General features: G+C 38.0%; 1 pseudogene; it reads right to left on the bottom strand.

Annotated features, from left to right (window-relative positions):
* Nucleotides 1-552: 552 nt before the first annotated feature.
* Nucleotides 553-671, bottom strand: LOC136885822 (5S ribosomal RNA; annotated as a pseudogene).
* Nucleotides 672-18195: the final 17524 nt, after the last annotated feature.

The following is an 18195-nucleotide window of genomic DNA, read 5'->3' as shown; positions in this document are numbered from 1 at the left end:
ATACCTCGTGGTACACCGTGTATTTATTGAAATAAGAGAACATATGAGGCGTTCGTTTGTAAAACGGCGTAAATGGCATTACGGAGATTTTCCTAAAAGAAATAAAGATATACTGCTTCAAAAGCTTAATTTTCAAATATGTTTACATACGTAACTTTTTTCATAATTATTGATGAAATTATTTTGCAATATATTCACTGTCATCCACGTACGGATGTTAAGGAAATCTTATTTAAAACTCATCACTGACTGGACCTAAACAAAACAAACCCCATGGCACAACAGCCCCGAAGGACCATGGCCTACCAAGCGACCACTGCTCAGGCCGATGGCCTGCAGATTACGAGGTGTAGTGTGGCCAGCACGACGGAACCTCTTGGCCGTTTTTCTTGGCTTCCTAGACTAGGGCACCGTGTCAACGTCAGATAGCTCCTCAATTGTAATCACGTAGGCTAAGTGGACCTCACCTGGTCGGGAATTGATTCCGGGGCCTCAGAGTAAGAGGGAGGCACGCTACCCTTACACCGCGTGAGCGACACCAAAGGAAAATTGAGGCAATGGCACGTAGTGTTCCCAAGCGTTCACCCATCCAAGGACTTACCACGTCCAATGATGCTTAACTGCGGAGATCGGATGAGAACCGGTGTATTCAATATGGTGTGGCTATTGGTTGTGTATTATCGAGAGGAAAATAATTTCGCGAAACCAGGACTTGTTCAGTAAGTTTCTGGGGAAAGTGTAGACGGTAAGAACGGTAGAGGTAGACCAAGGCATGAATATCAGAAACAGACTAATGCAAATTTGTCCGCTAAACTGAAAAGCATTGAATCATGGATAATATTTTGCGTTTAGAAGACGAGAGAGAGAGAGAGAGAGATTCGCTGGCTGTTCCCCTCTTAGTAGCCTTTTATGATATGCAGGGAGTACTGATTATGTATCCTTTCACTCCACCTACAGGGTAGATAAAGGGTTCCGGTAAATCGAAGGAAATATGTAGCACCAAGACCTAAGTCCAACAAATTGGCCCCTGGTTTATCACACCATATTATGGCCATAAATATTCGCAAGATACGTACACTACAGTCCGCTTCTGTGGTGTAGTGGTTAGCGTGATTAGCTGCCACCTCCGAGGCCCGAGTTCGATTACCGGCTCTCACACGAAATTTGAAGAATCGTATGAGGGCTGGAACGGGTTGTGCTGAGCTTCTGGACGTCAGCTGAGTAGAGGGGATTTAGATTCCCACCTCAGCCATTCTCGAAGTGGTTTTCCATGGTTTCCCACATTTACTCTATGCAAATGCCGGGATAGTACCTAACTTAATACCACAACTGCTTTCTTCCCTCTACCTTATCTACCCCTGCCGATCTTCCGTCCCCCACAAGACCCCTGTTGAGCATAGCAGGTGAGGTCGCTTGGGAGAGGTACTGGTCCTCCTTCCCAGTTCATCCCCGACCTAGAGTTCCACGCTTCAGGACACTGCCCTTGAGGCGGTAGAGGTAGGATCCCTCGCTATGTCTGAGGGAGAAACCAACCCTGGAAGGTAAACAGATTAGGAAAGAAAGAGAGACCTACACTAAAGAGGTGGACAGTTAATAATAATAATAATAATATTAATAATAATAATAATAATAATAATAATAATATCATTATCTTAAGACTTTGCCTTGTAGCTGCAGCCATTGATCTCTCCTATCTGCGATCCTTTTCAGCGCTCCATAACCTTGGCATCCCATCATCTCAACTACCCCTTCAACGATCTTCTTCCGTGGTTTCCCTCTCCCTTTCTTTCACATCACCTTGCCTTAGAACAAGTTCTTTATGAAGATTATGTCGGGGAATGTGACCAAAAACTGACCCTTTTCCCCTCTTTATCGTTATTACTAAATGCCTCTGGGTGTTTATTTCTCTAAGCACTGCTTCGTTAGTTTTCTTCTCAATCCAGCTAGTTTTTGTCATCTTTCTCCATAGCCACTTTTCCACTGCCTCAAGTCGTTTCACGTCCTCCTTCAAGAGATTCCATCCTCCATAGCCATATAGCAGCACACTCCAAATGAATGTTTTGATCAAAACAATTTATTTTGTTCAGTATCCAAGGATTAATTCTTTAAGAGCCGCTTCTTCTCCTCAAAGGTTTTCTTACACAGGGAAATTCTTATTTTTATATCCAGAGTGCGTCTGTTGTCTTCGGTAATAACTGATCCGAAGTAGCAGAACTTGTGCACCTGTTTTACGAAAACATTTCCAATTCTGAGATGTGGTATGCTGGCTTCGTTTTAGATTTGCATAACAACCATAGCATTAGTTTTAATTACATTAATATTAAGTGCGAAATCTTTTAAGATTGATGTTAATTTGTTGACCATGATCTGCATGTCCTTCTCGTTGTCAGCCAGAAGTGCAAATCTAATACAGTGTACAGTTGTTACATTGATATTAATGCCAGGTGTTTTTGATTTAAAAATGTTCATGGCCTCTTCAATGTACAGATTAAATAGAAATGGTATTAAGGAACACCCCTGAATTTCTCCTTTCCTGATCCTTACCTTGCATACTGTTTCATTACTTTTTATGTCTATTCTTTGATTGATGTAGAGGTTTAGTATTGCTTTTCTGTCTTTCCAGTCCAAATGAATGTCCTTCACAATTCTGAGCAGTCTTTTTCACTGAACATCGTCAAAAGCCCTTCCAGGTCTAAGCTCTAGTCTTCTCTCCAAGATGGTTTTCTCGTTCCTACTCCTTTCCTGAACCCAAACTGATCGTCATCTATATTCTGCTCAATTTTAATTTTGATTCTGTTTTTTTAATAAGCATACGAATATTTTTGCTGCCTTTGAAACAAGGCCTAGTATTTTTGTAATTGGAACATTCTGTTGAATCTCCTTTTTTGTGCAGAAGTACTGCTTTGCTTTCTACAAAATCCTCTTGCATATCTTCGTTTTAATAGCAGTACTTGGTGATTTCGAAGAGTTCATCCTTCAGCTTTTTTCCCTGAATTTTTCCACAGTTCAGCAGGCAGTTTGTCTGGTCCAGGAGCCTTTCCCTTTTTCAGCTGTTACAGCGCTGTTTCGAATTCACTTCTCACTGTGGGAGGACCTAGTTCATCTTGTGAAACCTGCTCTTGCTTTATGATGTACTCATCCTCATTGTCAATTTCTTCTCCAATATATAGATCCTCCATATACTCTTTCCATCTCTTCATTACCTCCTCATCTTTTATGAACAGATTTACTTCCTTATCTTTTATTACAATGGATTTCATTTTAGCCTGGAATTGACATCTTTCTACTTGATTGTATGCTCTGTCAGCATTTCTGATTTTCATATTATGTTCTATGCTTTTACAAATGTCATCCATCCATCTTTCTTTCGCCTCTGGGCAGTTCTGTGTAACCAGGTTTTTTTAGTTTCTTATAGTTTATCATACCTTCTGGAGTATTTTTCCGGTATTCTTCATTCCTTTCCTGAATGAGATTTAGTACTTCTTCAGTCATCCAGTTCTTTCTGGGTTCAAGCATCTTTTCTCCCAGCACTTCATCTGCTGCAGCTTCGGCAGCATCCCAATCTGTTTCGTTGTTGTTGTACTTGTTGTTCGTAGTCGTGTATGTCTTTTCTTCGAATGCTACTTGTGTTAATGGATCATTTAACTTCTCTAGATTCCATTTCTTGCTTCTTGGTTTCCGTATCTTCTTCAGCCTAATTACACATTTTGGTAATACTGGTATATGGTTGCTGTCGATGTCTAAGCCATGGTAGCTATGGAATGACGTTACCTGATTTCTGTACCATCTCTAAACTTGAAAGTAGTCAATTTATTATCTGCTATTACCTCCGAAATCCTCCCATGTGTAACGTCTTCTATTAGGCATGTCAAATACAGTGTTGATTATGATCATGTCCTGTTCTTCACAGAAAACCATCATACGTTCTCCTCTATCATTTGTTCGTCCTAGACGGAATCTGACAGCAACTTTTCTAATAATATTGCTGCCAACCACAGCATTGAAGTCTCCCATTATGATTATGTTACCTTTGTTTAGTTTAATTATATCTTCTATTTTATTATACATTTCCTCAACTTCATCGTCGTCATGTCCAGTCGGTAGAGAGGTATACCTGCATCTATATAAATTAAATCGTAACTACCGTGTGTCTGTACATTGACTGTTTTGGCGAAATTTCCGTACAATATTATCCTTTTCAGGTGTAATATTGACCATCTGAATTTTGTTTAGCTTTGGTGTCTATTTTTCTGTTTGTTTGTCTGTTTGTCTATAACTTGAGAACTACTGCATATATTGCTACCAAAACTTCATATTTGGAATGCACCAGTATCTATAAAGGATCAGATTGATGTCTAATTCCTTTGTTTGGAACGTCGTTCTAATTTATGTGAAAATAAACTTTCTGTGTGTCAACACTCTCAAAAATTGCTCGTACTTCAAAATTTGTTTATATTCTTATACTGCGTAATACTCTTATCTTGAACTAGTTTACGTTCATCCCCTTGAGCTAAATGCATCTGTGTTACATTCGGTGCTTTCAAGAACGCGTTATTTGAAATAGCGCGCTAGTTTCTAGTCAGGTGAATTCTTACGGTATGCCTGGACTTTGTAATTTGCAATTTAAAATGCTAATCTTTAATTTATTCTTCTATTCTATTGTTTCTCCTGTCTTACTCTATGTTCCTTATTTTACCGTATACAGTTGGTTGGGAAACCTCTATGCTGTCTAATGAATGTAATTGTTTTAAATAAAATAAAAATTATCGCTATCACCGATCTTTGTAATATTTCCTCCGTAATTTGTTGTGAAAAGTGTTCTAATCTTTCAATGTTTTGGTGCTGTACCGTTCCTAACTTTTTGTGTCTTGTGTTTCAATATATCTATTTTGTTCATCCAAAGTTACCAATTCTTGTTCAACCCCTAGTGACGTATTTTCCTGGCTGCTTGTACATTGCTATTTATATCTTCCCTATTTGTAACATCCGCGGTACATCTCTCATTGCCCAGCACTGGAATATGTCGCTTCCACGATCCCTTTTCATCTTTCGTAAATAATATTATTATGACCGAACCGCTACACCTGCCAGGATTTGAACTCGGGGCACTGAGATCAGAGAGCTGACGAGGTAGTCTTATCGTTTCGTTATATTTACATGCGATATTCTCATGAAAATTGTTAACCATTTACCCTATAGACAGTTCCTGAAATTCTCGTATGTTTAGCTAGAGAAAAAAAAACAAAAATTTGCCATACAATTTTATTTATGTAAAGTCATTCTCAATGGAATTGTGTATATAAATATATAAAAGTGTTTACCTGGTTTACAAACCGCAGAGTGCGAGGTTACAGGGAGAGGCAGGGAAACGGTGGACCAGTCACAGTAGTTGCACAGTGGATTAATAACTTTTAATGCGGATTAAAGATTTACTGGAAGCCGGTAATTATACAGTTAGTGGCTGTGTTACTGTAGCACTTCCAAACACATTTCACGATGACGAACATAATGGACACACACACACTGGGCGTTAACTTTCGTCAGCATTGCATACGTTCACACACACACACATAGCAACAGAACGTTCATCATTAATTCATGATTCCAAACACCGTTTTACGAGACAATGAATGCATAATATAATACCATTTTGTTGTATATCCAGTTCTGATTTCTGAACTACAAAATTCCTCCTCATTGTGTTTCGAATCGTTTCAAAACCCGTGTTGTTACATTAAACGGATGAGTTTTCACTAGCAATGGCTTGCGGATTTTCCTCACAATTACAGCAGCTATAAAATGATATTTCATTTATAAGCCTTTATAGTACTTTTGTTAGTGTATGACACATTTGATGCAAACGACCAAGGAACTTGACATAAAACATCAACAGTGCGTTTCAATGAATCTTGCTTTTCAATAGTTGATTTCAGCAGATAATCCATATTTGGGGCTTGGTACTAAAAGGAGTAGAAAGAATACAAAGAGTATACTGTCCCCGGTCACAAACAGTTGTCAGACAAAGAAATTTTTTCGAAGAATTTTTGTGTCCCATTGAAAACCGTGTTCTTCTCTAAATAAAATAATAAAGGGTAAACAGGACTTAAAATGGGAATGTTGTTGGCGTGTCGGGAAACGTTGAGTGTTATTAATACACTATTATATATCTGTAGAAAGTAATTTAGAGTAATAAATAAATAATCTACCTGAAAAAGAAAACATATGAAATATTTTATAAAATCTGATGGTGTTCTTTCAAGAGCGAAACGTGTCATTTTTTAATTTATTTTAACGAATAGCATTTATTCACAAAACTTGCCTCAATCGAAGGTTGCCACAACAGACAAAACATAACGAAACAAATTTAATCAGAATTTTGATTTACAGTAATTGAGTTTATTACATTATTTTCGTGGATGTCTTTAAATTATAAGAGTAATAACACGTAGAAGTAATGAAATTGAATCTCGTGAATCTAACAATGACATAGTTTGTAGTTCTGGAACCTCTAAATTAAACTGCTTCCAAAAATTCACAATGAATCGAGGAATAGTTCCTCGAGCTCCTATCATTAATCCTATCATTTTAATGTCCTCCAACCTAAATTTATCTTTACAATAAATTACGGTCGGTCGATTGATAAACTTATTTTAATTATCAGCGTCTTCTGGCTGATCTATGGCGATTTCAAAACGAACTGTAGGATTTATTGTATATCATACATCCTCTGTGTCTTTGTTCCTCTGTTCCTCTACTGCTAGCTTTATCGGCAAGTCCGGATACCTCTTCGGCGACCCTATAATTTTTCTGTCTGACGATATTTGCTATGTTCCTTCCTCCACATCTGTTTCAGTCGCTCTGATCCCTGTTTCCATAGCTGTTCTTTGTTATGTGGCTGCTTTCTTTTTAGTTCTTGTTCATCCCTGAAGATCACTTTTTGAAAATTTGTTCCCAAACAACTTATTATTATGTGTGTCCTTAATGTCAATATTTGCTTCTTTGAGATCATTTAATGGCAGTGTAAACCACGCTGGTTATACTTTATGGTTTTATTAAAAATTTATTTTTCACTCTGTTATTGTTAATTTTGTTCAAATGTCCGAAAAATACAATATTATATAACACATGGTGTGTACTAAATTCTCCATATGTAGGCAGATTTCTTTATTAAATCGTGGACTGTTACATTCTGTCTCTGCTGTGCTTGGCCTAAGGATGCTTCTAATCAGTGTTGTTTCTATGTTCATCACTTTGTTTGTTGCACCTTTCCGCATTAGTTTTAGTGTTTCCGATCCTCAAGCCTCGCCACTGAATTGTAATGTTTAATTCTGGTGTCCCTTCTCAATGCCTCTTTTTTATATACATTTCTAGTGGTCTGGAATGCTACGTTCATCTTCTTCGACCCTACTTCAAAACTTCGTATCTCGTTGTTCTTGTTTTTATTTTGTTTTGGCTTATTTAACAGGACAATCTTTAACTTAGCTGCCTCTGTGGATCCGTGGTAGAGTGTCGGCCTCCGGATCCCAAGTTAGCGGGTTCAAACACGGCAGAGGTAGTCGGATTTTTGAAGGGCGGAAAAAAGTCCAATCGACACTCCATGTCGTACGATGTCGGCATGTAAAAGATCTCTGGTGATACATTTGGTATTTACCCGACAAAATTAATTAAATCTCAGCCATAGACGCCCAAGAGAGATCCGGTTTACACTAGGTCCGCTAGATGGCAGACAGAGTAAACCGGAACGTCGAAATTGACGAGCAGACAGCCAGATGGCGTCAAATCGAAATGTCTGCAAACGGTAGCTGAGGCCATACGATTATTATTATTATTATTATTATCTTTAACTTTTTTTGACGTTTGTTATAAATTCTGTCCTTGGGAAGGATATTTGTTTCTTTGTCAAGTATAATACTGTTATCCCATATTTTGCTTTTCAGTTAGCTTATAAATGTATTACTCAAAATGTAATAGGTTATTTGATAAACAACGCATGTCATTTTTCAAACAAAATAGGTTTAATGCATGAGTTTTCATCTTTCAGAGCGAAGGAATGCATGTTCATATCACTATAATGGTTTTACAGGCGCCTTGAAAATTTTCTCTTGGCCTACTGTTAACTGGCAGGACATATCTGAATAACAGGAATGACAAGACATTCTCTTGGAGTTATTGTTGTCAGGGAGTATGTTCCGAGTAATTGTAATAAGTGATATTCTTAAGACGGGCACTGTTCGAAAATGTTTTGAATTTTGATTTTAATGTTGTTGTATGAAGGGTGATTTAACTATGAAAATGAATTACGTAATTAAAGTGAAATTAAGTGTTTATAAGAATTAAATATCCTAATTTTGTTATGTTTTAATGGTGAAAACCTTACTTACGAGACAAAGGAGGGGTCCCCATACTCCAAAATTCGTAAAATTAAGCAATTTTCTTAATTGTGCCAGATGGGCTTTAACATTGAATAAACCTTTCACATTCTGCGCAGTAAGCTAACCGTCAGGATAATTTATCTGTCTTCTTTTCTCAGACTTTCTCTCCAATTTCCCGTTACTTGACCGAGTATGTTCATCACAAGGTTGTAACTTACGTTTCCGTTGTAGTGGAGGTTTTCCATTTTGTTCACATCATTTCAATGTACTTTGTAAAATGAATGAAGGCATCCTAGTATTAGTACTGTACAACAGTACACGATTTTAACCCACATTCGCCTTTATTTACCGGAGTTATAATTGCTGTATGTATTTGAGCCAAGTGGGAGACAAATATCATGTATACATTTTAATTTCTAATCAATTCTGGACAATTCATAATTTCTTCCTCTCCTTCCTTATTTGTTCGCCTAAGATGTGTTCTATTCTTGATACCATGAATAGACTTATTGTACAGGTATTTTTCTCGCCTCTTTTCTTTGATTTGCAAACACACACACATCTTTCGCAATCGTCTTGTCACTCTCATCCAATTTAGGGTCGTTGTCAAGTGTTTGTCACTAGCAAAGTTTTCCTTATCTGCCTATTTAATTGATCATGCGAACTTACAAATTTTGCGTTTACAGATAATTTTTCCAATTCAGAATGTTAAAAATGAATTTATTTATTTGAAAATGAATCCTTCAGTTTTGAAATGAAATACACCTAACATTAACCTAACATCTTAAGGCAACCCGGAAATGTGGAAGGATCACAAAGCAGATAATACTTTTGAATGTACTAAAGTAATACTTAGTTCTCAAAAATGATTTTGAAAGGCACTGCACAATAATGCTGATTACTGATTATTTCTTCTGAATCCTGTAGTTTCGTAAAACATTTCTTGAGTAACTGTCAGGCATGGAAAACTGAAATTAGAGATGAGATAATCGTCTCAGTAATCAAATACTTTGCCCCGATTCTTCGACATCATTTTTCTAGATTTTATAGCATTTAACAATGGTAAATTTTAACCTACATCGTTTTTTATTAGTCTGATTTATTTCTTCAAAATTAATCATCATTTCTCAGAAATTTTGCTTTGTGCTATTCTGTGTCATTTGCCAAACCTGGATTATTCTGGATCAGATTAGATAGGCCTACATTAAATGAAATTTGAGAGATACTCGTAAGTGCTGGTAAATAGCTAGTTTCAATGGATTAGGAGGTTTTTTTTTAAATGGCTGAAATTTTGGTGCGCGTGATAACAATTTGCTCTAGTAAAATATATGTCAGTAACAAAGTTGAATTAGCTTCTTATTCTGAAATAAATTTGGTATAAAAAGTTGAGAATTATTAGGCCCATATATTTTAACATTTTCTCAGAAGTCGTAAAGCCTCCGTGGCTCAGGAGGCACCGCGCCAGCCTCCCACCACTGGGTTCAGTGGTTCAGATCCCAATCACTCCATGTGACATATGTGCTAGACAAAGCGGAGACGGTACAGGATTTTCTCCGGGTACTCCGGTTTTTCCTGTCTCCTTTCATTCCAGCAACCCTCTCCAATACCATTTCACTTGTCGGGCACTAAGCATTACCCAGGTGACTGCTTCGGCAGCCGGAACAGTTCCTATCTTCTCCGCTAGATGGTGCTTCATTGATTCCATTCCTGACCCGGTCTAAACTGGAAACATGCTTAGGATTTTAATTATTCTCAAAGGCCTTCCGGAATTTTCAGTTTTTCTTAGAATTGTAGTTTTAAATTTTTAATCTCCAACGCGGATTGGCACTCAGACTGTTCATAACTGAGTATGATGGGGTTCCATCTTACACGCTAGATTGTAGAAGCAGGGTGTTTAAGAAATTTGCCACGCAAACCATAACCTGAATCATCATCTTCTTTAATTTTTACTATTGATTTTATGTCACAGGGAATCAGCGGGTTCTAATGGTAATATGAAGCAGGAAAAGGCTAGGAGTGGGAAGGTAGCGACCATGCAATTATTCAGAGTATAGCCCTAGCAGTTGTCTAATGGGAAGATACAGAAAACCGTCATTGGAGTTGTCGACAGTGGGATTCGAACCCACCAACCCCCTAATGCAAGCTCAAAGCTACTCGCCTCGAACGGCGTAGCCAACTCGGTCGGTTATATTATTTTTCTTTTGCTCGTCATCATCATTCACTTCCAATCAAATGTGGAAGAGATTTATTTCATTGTGTCCGTCTCTGGTCCTTTGGTAAAACAATAATACTCTAGAACTTGTTCCACTGGACGTCTATTTGCAATTTATCCTCTAAGCCTTCTATTTCCCCAGCGATTATTACCTCTTTCTCCTTGTATTCAAAGAGACCTGCGGTGTAGGAAAGCCTGAAATTCAACAACGTCGTCCTACTGCGGCTACAGTACAGAGATAAACTGCAAATCGTCAAAAGTCTTTTGTGTGTGTTTTGTGTGGCGGCCTGTAATTTAAGAGGACTGGACGAGGGGATGGGGAGATACACACTCGAGCTGTGTTTGAACAGGACCTAGTAAATAGAGAGAGAGTGATCGTGTGTTCGCTCATAATCTTGCTCCATATTGATTGTACTGCCCACTGACGCAAAATGTAACATTTTACTCCCATAAAATTATATTCTCGTTCGTCTAATGCCTCGCGTACATATACAGGGTGATTCTGAAATACTTCTACAAATTTTAGGTAGGAGTTCGTTACACCCAAATAAGACAAAAAAGTCATATAAACATATGTCCCAAAATCCTTCGTTTCGCTTTCGCATTATTAATAATTTTTTAAAGTTTATGTTCACGTTCTCCGGCTTTCAGGTCCAATCCAGCAAGTTAATTCCTATCTGCACGTCTTGCAGGTTTTGTTTACAGGTATTTTATTTAAAACACCCTCCCAGACTTACTAGAAGATGTGCCTCTGAAAATAACAAGAAACATGTAGTTTGTGCATGGTGCGGCTCGATCACATTTTAGTCTCCATTGCTCGATGTGCATTGGCTGTTATCTACCATAACAGATGGATAAGTAGAGCAGGATCAGTTCCATGGCCTGCACGTTCCCCTGACCTCAATCCGTTGAATTTTTATCTCTGGGGGAAACTTAAACAATACTGGTTAATTCAGCAAACAAACAGGATAAAGGAACTCTTCTTCGACATATCATGGAAGCCTGCAAAACGATTCAACACCGTCAGGAAGTATATGAAAGGGTGCGACAGTCCGTGATTCGATGAATGCATGCGTATTTAGATAAAACAGCAAGGCATTTCGAGCTTATGTGTTGAACAGTTCCTAACAAGCAGACAAAATCAATGTCAAGAGCAGATTATTGCGTCACTTTAAAACATTCTTCCATTAATAAGCCAACGGCCGTAGCCGTGTTGAAACACCGGATCCCGAGAGATCTCCGAAGTTAAGCAACATTGGGCGTGGTCAGGAGTTGGATGGGTTGCCACGCGCTGTTCTTGGGGGTAAGGGAATGGAGGAGCGGAAAGGAACTGGCCACCCTACCGCACGTAAACTCCGGCTCAGGAATACGTTGCGCCGTTCCCGCGTCCAGGTCGGGTTTAGTAACATCCAGGCTAGCTCGAATTAAATATCAATTTCTAAGTAAATCGGATTTCTGGGCTATGGGTTCCGCATCGAGAGAAGGTCGCCGGGGTATGCTGTCGGGTAAACCTAACCTACGTAACAAACGTCTCCTGTCCGCAATCTGGTTAGTTTTCACATAACTTACTATAATTCTTAACTAACAATCACTTAAAACTAAACACTTATCCTAGGAAGACATTGAAAGAGTAATTAAGTTTTATATAATACTATTTATTGAAATAAGGAACAATCTTCGAAAGTGGTTTAAATATGTTGAAGAAATAAATAGTAAACAACTGACTTCGTGTCTAATGAATTAATCTTAAAATGTTTTCAAATGACAGGCCTCCAACTAAATTAAAAGGAATAAATATGTTTACAATATTTACAACCTTGATAGGGAGCTATAAAATTGTGTCTGACGCAAATTCTTTGTGTTGAATAAGTTAAGAATAAAATTATAATCACATTATCATCTTTCATCAAACATTGCTTTTACTTAAGTATTCCCTAATCACATCACGTCGCGATAGATTCATTTGACAGTAGCTGTTCATACTCAATTACCAGAAATACCATTTGTTATAAGGAAATGTTTTCTCAGTTATTATAAACATTTCAAATATCTCAAACACTTCAATCACTTCAAAGCTTTTGGTATTATGTTTCACTTCATATGGAGAGAAAGATAATTCATTAAGTCATTACTCCCTTTAAAATAACATGATTTAAATGTCATAACCAACATTTACTTTAGTTGTTCATTAAAAATAATTATTAATCTCAAAAAATGAATTTAAGTGCCCACATAGTAATTATATGTGACTGTTGTTGTGCTACCATTCATATCTGACAACTATTTAACTAGATTCTGCAGGATATCAAGTGATCTAGCTTGTAAGAAGATTCTACCAATTACCATTAGCCTTCAATTATAGAGAATCGACTAATGCAGTTAAATAAGCTTCCTAGCTTTCCCTATCTGGATGAGAATATTGGTGGTTACGAAAATCGTATTGATATAGGCTACATTTGTGCTACTCTTCCTATCTGAAATTATTTGATGATCTAATGTATAGGTGTCAACATAGGAACGTTATCTCGATCGTAACTAGTGCTATATACGGCTTGTTGAAGAATTAACAGACATTTGAGAACCATTTATAACCATTCTCCGTCTCAAATTACTTAAATTGAACTTATGTCGTCGCTAAAAGTAATCCATACCTTCATTTACGCTGAAACAATAATCATCACCAACATTATTCATCATAACCGTCCACCATCCTTCACATATAAATTATTCATTTCACATTACACATCTCATGTTTAGCTCTATATTACAATAAACATATTAATTCATTTCAACTTGATGCTTGTTACTTCGTCATCATTAGCCATCCATCTGATTATTCATTCTGTTCTCAATATTTTCAAAATTCCATAAAATATCCCCATATATCTTGCTACGACGTTATTATATCCTGTATACGATCTCATTTCATCTCATATCAACAGTACATGCCCTAACGTAAACCTAATGTTCACTGTAATGTCGCATAATATTTGCATTGGAGCTAAATTAACCTCTTCTCGCTCAACATTGACAGCATTGCGAACGTAAAATTAAATTATCACTGGCTAACCACTTCCTATATTAATGGATTTGTCATTCATGTTAGATGATTACCTAATAACCTCTAACGTATTTACTTGGGTTGTCTTTTCACGTAATATCACTTCTTTGAAAAATTTAAGATAGCACTTCGTATATCTTTCAATAAAGAAACTTAAAATATAGATTGGCTATTTTCAAAAATAAATATCATTTGCATTACTCACGTAACGAATAACTGTAATGACTTATCTTTCCTCCTGCTTCGATCGTTGTTGACACATGTCCAGCTGGCTAGGACATGCTGTGTTTGGGTTCACGGAATCCTCTCATCCTTTCGGAAACATCTGGGACGGTCTTAGGTCATCGCCGGTCATCATGGCCTGGATTTGTCAACTCGTGTCACCATAATCCAGGCATCTTCTGCCGCTGCTTCTTTAGCACATGGTGTCTCTGGTTTCTTGCGCAGTTGGAACAGAAAAGTATGTCACCAGGGACATTTTCGTCATCTTACGGACACACAGCCTACTGTAATCTATTGGTAATCTGTGACTACCCATTCTTAAAATGATCTCTTATGATGTTTTAGAGTCGTTCAATATGTCTAGTAAGGCTTCAATCTGACTGTAATGTAACGTTTTCTATGTCTTACACAACCGTTGTTATTATTATCAAGCTTCTTAAGATTAAACTTTGTCGTTTGATACGTCGCCTTGCTGGGATCCCGTGACGTACCAATGTGGTAATTCTTCGGATACGACTGTACAGTTTTGTTCTACAGAGTTGAGTAAATCCTTTATCGCCGATGTTCCCGTGGACGATTATTATTATTTTATCTTAAATTTTTCTTCTTTCTTTACGACTAGATTTCTTCTCAAATTGATTTGCGTAGCGTTCTGCTAGTATGTGTCTCCAGTGAAATCGAAATTTTAACAATATTCTGACATCTTTCATTTTCACCGCCTTCTATATTTCATTCCCCTCAAGCGCGTGATGAAAGCATAATTCTTTTTACATTTATGAATACTTTGACGTTCCAAATAATCTTCACTGCAAACAACGTTAATTAATCGAGAACGAAGGATTTGGGACATATGTTTATATTAACTTTTATTCTTATTTTGGTGTAAGCAAGCCGTCCTCAAAGTTTGTAAAAGTAGTTTATTGTCTGGACAATTAAATATTTGCCTCGTATAGTATCGCCCGAATGCAAGCTCATAGCTCCGCGCCCCTAACCGCACGGCCAACTCGTCCGGTAAACCACACTTTAAGGTATCCTTGAGATTAACAATGGTTGCAAAAATAACGAGCGGGCTGTTGCATGGTTTGTGTCGCGTAGCTGTCAGATTGTATTCGGGAGATAGTGTGTTCAAACCCCATTTATCGCCTATTTTCACACCAGGCAAATGCTGGGACTGTGCCTTAGTCAAGGCCACGGTCGCTTCCTTCTCCTTCGTTACCTCATCGTCGACGTAAGACCCATCTGTGTCGGTTCGACGTAAAACATATTGTAAAAAAAAAATCGTTAAATGTCAATCAACATCAAAATAAAGAAATCTACAAAAATTCATTTCACAAATAATTAATAGAAAATATTATACAAATCATAAGAGTTAACATGCGCGGGAAGCGCATGGAGCAACTTTATAACAAGACACGTTATTTCACTTATATATAAGAAGTGCTGCAGGGTAGCATGGGTGTCTAGTACTTAAAGATTTAAATCAATAAGAACAAGGGACCTGGAATTGATAACATTCCCTCTGAATTACTGATTGCCTTAGGAGAAACCAGCATGGCAAGGTTATTTCATTTAGTGTGCAAGATGTATGAGACAGGAGAAGTCCCATCCGATTTTCGGAAGAATGCTGTTATACCTACTCCCAAGAAAGCCGGTGCTGACAGGTGTGAAAACTACCGCACCATTAGTTTAGTATCTCATGCCTGCAAAATTTTAACACATATTATTTACAGAAGAATGGAAAAACAAGTTGAAGCTGAGTTGGGAGAAGATCAATTTGGCTTCAGAAGAAATGTAGGAACACGTGAATCAATCCTGACTTTACGTCTGATCTTAGAGGATCGAATCAAGAAGGAGAAGCCCACGTAGATCTAGAAAAGGCATTCGATAATGTTGATTGGACCAAGCTATTTATGATTCTGAAGATGATAGGGCTCAGATACCGAGAACGAAGAATTATCTACAATCTGTATAAAAATCAGTCTGCAGTGATAAGAATCGAGGGCTTTCAAAAAGAAGTAGCAATCCAGAAAGGAGTGAGGCAAGGCTGCAGTTTGTCCCCTCTCCTTTTCAATGTTTACATAGAACAGGCAGTAAAGGAAATCAAAGAGGAATTTGGAAAGGGAATCACAGTCCAAGGAGAGGAAATCAAAACCTTGAGATTTGCCGATGATATTGTTATTTTATCTGAGACTGCAGAAGATCTCGAGAAGTTGCTGAATGGTATGGATGAAGTCTTGGGTAATGAGTACAAGATGAAAATAAATAAGTCCAAAACAAAAGTAATGGAGTGCAGTCGAACGAAGGCAGGTGATGCAGGATATATTAGATTAGGAAATGAAGTCTTAAAGGAAGTAGATGAATATTGTTACTTGGGTAGTAAAATAACCAACGATGGCAGAAGTAAGGAGGACATAAAATGCAGACTAGCACAAGCAAGGAAAAGCTTTCTTAAGGAAAGAAATTTGCTCACTTCAAATATTGATATCGGAATTAGAAAGATGTTTTTGAAGACTTTCGTGTGGAGCGTGGCATTATATGGAAGTGAAACATGGACGATAACTAGCTCAGAAAGAAAGAGAATAGAAGCTTTTGAAATGTGGTGTTACAGAAAAATGCTGAAGGTGAGATGGGTAGATCGAATCACGAATGAAGAGATACTGAATCGAATTGGTGAGAGGAGATCGATTTGGCTAAATTTGACGAGAAGAAGAGATAGAATGATAGGACACATCTTAAGACACCCAGGACTTGTTCAGTTGGTTTTTGAAGGAAGTGTAGGGGGTAAGAACGGTAGGGGTAGACCAAGGTATGAATATCACAAGCAGATTAGAGCAGATGTAGGATGCAATAGTTACGTAGAAATGAAAAGGTTAGCACAAGATGAGGTGGCATGGAGAGCTGCATCAAACCAGTCTATGGACTGATGACTCAAACAACAACATCGAACAAATTATCAGTAGTTAGGTTTATACACACACATTTCATTTTAAATAACTTACCTTTATCGCGAGTACTTACCAGGTCAGCCTTTCTATCATATTTTATCAATTGTTTTAAGGTTTCTCACCAGTGTTCCAGTGCATCCATCAATTGGTATACCATGAGGACAAAATTCTCACACCTCCTAATATGCCGATATTGAACGTTAACATGCTTACCAAGTGTATGCATAATTCCTTTCAGGTTTTACTAAGAGATAGCGCCAGCGAATAGTATGCAGCGCATAAATTTGACACATACGTCAGTTTGTTTGTCTGACACTAACATACCAACACACACAAGTTGAGTCCGCCCAACACTAGCGTCTGTGTTGTATCGTTCAGTGATCATGTTGGCTTTGGCGCCTGAAAAAGAACATTTGCGTCGCGCATTGCATTTCTAATTTAATCTAAAGGAAAAGCATGTAGAAAGTCATCGTTTGCAGGTAGAAACACATGGTGAAAACGCTCCATCGATTAGAACATGTGAGGCATGGTTTCGACAATTTAAACAGTGTGAAAGACCAGAGCGGTATTGTGTATTATGAACTCATGAAGCCCGAATGTAAAACGCTATCTCCAACAAATGATTAATTTAAATCACGCGTTGATCGAAAGATGACCGGGATAGGCCAGAAGACATGCCAAACTGATTTTGTTACACGACAATGTGTCGTTTCACAGAGCAAAACCAGTGAAAGACACCTTGAAATCGCTTGGACGGGACATCCTACCGCACCCTCCGTACCCCGTGACCTGCTGCCATCCTGACTGTCACCTCTTTGCATCAATGAGGCACACACTCGCAGAGCAGCATTTCAGCAATTTAGAGGAAGTTGGAAAAAGGCTGGACGAATGGTTTGCCGCAAAAGACAAGCAGTTTTTCTGGCATGGTATTCGTAACTTACCTGAAAGATGGGCGAAGTGTGTAGAAGCCGATGGCCAATATCTTGAATAAACAATAACTGGATTTCCCTTGAAAAGTTAAGTGTCTAAAACTTATGCATACTCCAGGTATGCGTACTAATTTAGTTGGACCTAAAATTTTAGAATGATTGACTAATAGAGCAAATGGGGAGAACCATATTATAGATGTATAGGAGCCGGGCTGAGTGGCTCAGACGGTTGAGGCGCTGGCCTTCTGGCCCCAACTTGGCAGGTTCGATCCTGGCTCAGTCCGGTGGTATTTGAAGGTGCTCGAATACGTCAACCTCGTGTCAGTAGATTTACTGGCACGTGAAAAAAACTCACGCGGGACAAAATTCCGGCACCTCGGCGTCTCCGAAAACCGTAAAAGTAGTTAGTGGGACGTAAAGCAGATAGCATTATTATTATTATTATGAGATCTAT

This window comes from Anabrus simplex, chromosome 14 (genome assembly GCF_040414725.1).
Source record: "Anabrus simplex isolate iqAnaSimp1 chromosome 14, ASM4041472v1, whole genome shotgun sequence".
NCBI lineage: Eukaryota > Metazoa > Arthropoda > Insecta > Orthoptera > Tettigoniidae > Anabrus > Anabrus simplex.
This window is presented reverse-complemented; position numbering and strand designations above follow the sequence as displayed.